The following is a 4,072-nucleotide window of genomic DNA, read 5'->3' as shown; positions in this document are numbered from 1 at the left end:
AAAACCATCGACCCGGTTTGAAGCTCCCCGTGTTACGCTTGCCGGGGACTTGGGAGGGAACAGTGCAGTTCGCGCGAGGGGCGATCATGCCACCTGCACGGGGCGGACGCTGGAAAAAGGCCGCGAATCAAGCAGGATGTTCGATCGGTGTGGAAGAATTCGCGAACGCCTCCAAGAAAGCGACTTTGGAAAAACCGTGTGGAGCCCATGCAGGCATGCTGGGCTACTTCAATGATGCAGGGATTGATCAAGATCCCGCTAGTTTAAAAGAACAACCAAGATCCAAGTCAGAAAGACTATGCAGGGTCCGGCCAGATGTACTGCCTACTCTGCTACTTTTTTTTGCACGAGAAACTTACAATCTATTCATCTTCAATCGTAATAGTACAAAGAACATTAAAGGTAATAAAAAAATTAAATGATAAGTGGCACACGTGTTTTCCATCATTGTGAGTTCATGATAATGTGAGACAAAGTGGCAGAGTTTTGACTCCAAGCTTCCTTCCGTGAGCGAGATAGAGAGTTTCCTTCCCTGAGCGAGAGCGAGAGCTTCCTTCCCTGAGCGCCCCCTCCCCCCTCCCCTCCCCCGCCGGCCACTACTCCAGTGTCGGCGTCCACCCCCCTCTCCGATGGCCTCACAGGTCTCCCTCGGCTTCCTCCTCCTTGCCGGAGTCGCTTTCTCCCCCTCCTAGGCCGGCTCTCCGTTCCATCGTCGTCATACCCGAGGTGCTCGACACAGCCTTCGGCCCAATCGTCCAGGGCAGTGCCGGCAGGAGCTCCCGCCCCCCGCCTCCAGGGTCGGCTGCGTCAGAGTGGCGAACCCAAGACCTCCCGCCGCCCTCGCAGCCCAACCTTGCCTCCCCCTGCCTACATCGCGACATCGACTCTCACCCACCCTCCCCACCTCGTGGTCGCCGCGGACCTGCATCCCGGCCGCCCTCCATGGATGCTGCTACAACTGCGGAGACGACTGACACATCTTGAGCGACTGCACAAATGATACTCTGTGTGTTCGTTGCGGTGGCACGGGGGCTTATTAGTCGTGATTGCATGCTGCGGAGGAGTTCTTCGTCGGTGAATGGGCAGGAGCGCATGTCGGTGGCACCCCGCTGATGTAAGGTAGAAACCCTAGGGCCGATCTTTCACGAAATGAAGGGGATCCCACGAAGAACACGAAGGGAAACACGAGGGAAATCACAAGAGGAACACTCAAGAACAAGTCCAATCACACATCCACTAGACAATCAAACACACAAGATCCACAAGGTACATGAACAACAAAAGGAAAGATACCAGGTAAAGTCATATCCATGAGGAGGTCTTGATGATATCCTAGAAGGATTTTCCCGTGAGGGGTCTTGATGATATCTCGCAGGATCTTCTCACATGGAGGCCTTGAACTCCATGGGAGTGGTAGTCTCTCTCTCTTTCTCAAGAGTAGAGGTAGGTAGGAGCAAAGCTCACATACAAATGAGCTATCATATTTGCTATCCTAGAAAGGAGAAGGGGAAGTCCTATTTATAGTCTAAGTGGGCGAAGGGGTACATGGGGCCTCGGCCCAACACGCTGTGCACAGACAGACTTCGGTTGTCCAACAGTTACCGGACGAATGGTCGCTAGCGGGGGTCCGGTCGTCCGGTAGATGTCGGACGTCCGGCGTTTCGGCTCGTATCAGGCGGCGTCGGACTTCCGGTCGAGGTCGGACGTCCGGTGCGTCGGTCGTCCGATGGCCTTCGTTCTTTTGACATTTTCATACTGGACTAGTTGTCTCGGTCGTCTGGAGGGGCTCGGTCGTCCAGGCGCTGGGGGTGTCGGACGTCCGGTCCTTGTTGGGTATCTGGTCGCTGGAGCGTGCGCTGGCTGGGACTTCTGTCTGGGTAGAAGGTGTGTCGGACGTCCGATGGACGCCGGTCATCTCGGCACTGTAGAGTGTCGGACGTTCGGTGGCACGTCAGTCGTCCGACTGCTATAGACTCCGCAACTCCGTCTTATTTCGTCTTCGCTTCCACGCTTCCCTCGTGGATGGTGTAGGTGTTCCTTCGCGCTTGCACTCCTTCTCGTCGTCTGTGAAGCTCCGACAGTACCTATGCATGCACATGAGTGGAGGGTCAAGTGAGCATGTGTAAAGGAGATGATTCACCTTTATGTATGTGAAGAAGATGTCGCATGTGTCACTTGCCAAACGGGCTCTTGACATGATGATGTCCGTAGGATGCTCCGCATCATCTCCCCCCCCCCTCCCATTGGGAAAGATCCGACCTCGGATCAAAAACCAAATCACCATGGGAAAGAGATGGCTTCACCATGTAGGAGTGGACGATCACCAATTACTCATTATCTAGTAGCTCGAAATGGGCACTCTCCAATGTCGCACCGTCTAGGGATTCCTTCAAAAGGAGTAACAACAACAAACACTTGGAAAGACAAATGTGGTTAGCATTAGTGCAAATCCAAGCATTCAAGAGGTGATTCACCCAACAAGTGTCGTCATCAAGCATAGCATATGATGCGACAAAGGATTTTGGCATGGCATGTAAGCACATAAATTGAGCACAAGCGAAGATATCATGGGGACAAGCATCTAAATGTGAGGTAGTGATGCAAATATGCCCTGTTCAAGAATTCATCCGATTAACCAGTTAACTTGCCGATTAATCCCTACTCGTAGGGTCACCGAGTAGCTGATAAACTGATAAATCGTCCGATTAATTGATTAAATGGCCGATTAACTTGCCGATTAGCCTATTAATCCCCTACTCGCCAGCCAACCGAGCAGTTACCAGTTAACGATTTCCTCAACAATGCAAATATGTGTGACAAGAGAATAAGCATCTACCTCAAGCTCATAGCAAGCATTCACAATTTGCTCAATGAAAGGTATATGGTAGGCATAAGAATCATTCACAAGACCAAAGAAGATGATATGTCTAAACACATGTGTCAAGTGCAAGACAATCCAAGCATAACAAGCATAGGGTGTAGTGAAGATAGTGTGACGCTCAACACAATAGAAAGATCACTTGTTCATCATGTGTGAGGCAATCAAGTCAATCATGTGACAAGCAATGGGACATGGCATATGTGAAGAAATGATATTGCTGCAACCAACCATATGACAGTAGCAAGTAATCCAAGAATTGGACGCAACACACAAGGTATATATGTCATGAGGCATGAAAATGTGAAAATGGCAAGTCGAAGTAAGATCTCTAACATGTGTGCAGTCAAGTAGTCCAAGATGACCAATCGGTCTCATGGTGCAAGCAACACAAGTAGTATGATCCGGGATATCCATGTTCAAGAAAGAAGTCACCTTGAAGGCGTGTCCTTGTGCATCCTTTAGAATGTCGAAGCGCAAGCAAATGTGGTGTATAAGCGAGTCGTGGTAGAATATATGAGGCTCGCTCTTGAGAGCTCGAATGGTCAGCTCACATGAAGTGGAAGTCAACACAAAGTCCAAGTATCCTACACACGCACAAAACAAAGCAAAGTACGTATGCTCATGGTAGATGAACACATCATCCATCGTGATGGTTCTCTTCTCTTGCACATAACCATTAGTAGCAAAAGTGCATGAAGAATATAGAGAAGACAAATTGGTTCATCGTGAAGCCGATCAATTGGTTCATACTTTTTAACACGCTTCAGATTTTTCAACTCTCACGCAATACATGAGCGCAAGCCATGAATATAGCACTACGGGTGGAATAGAGTATAATGATAGGGGTAAATATAGAGAAGACAAAAAATTAGAAAGTCTCACATCGATGCGGCTAATCAACGAGCTATGGAGATGCCCATCAATTGATATCAACATGAGGAGTAGGGATTGCCATGCAACGAATGCACCAAGAGCTATAAGTGTATGAAAGCTCAATATGAAAACTAAGTGGGTGTGCATCTAATCCTATAATGAAAAATTCCCACTAGTATATGAAAGTGACAACATAGGAGACTCTCCATATGAAAAACATGGTGCTAATTTGAAGCACAAGTGTGGTAAAGGATACTAACAATGCCCCTTCTCTCTTTGTTTATTTTTTTTCTATTTTTTCTTTTTTTTCCTTTTTCT

The sequence above is a fragment of the Triticum dicoccoides genome, chromosome 1A, assembly GCF_002162155.2.
Source record: "Triticum dicoccoides isolate Atlit2015 ecotype Zavitan chromosome 1A, WEW_v2.0, whole genome shotgun sequence".
Taxonomy (NCBI): Eukaryota; Viridiplantae; Streptophyta; class Magnoliopsida; order Poales; family Poaceae; genus Triticum; species Triticum dicoccoides.
The sequence above is the reverse complement of the archived record's forward strand: the minus strand, read 5'-3'. Positions refer to the sequence as shown.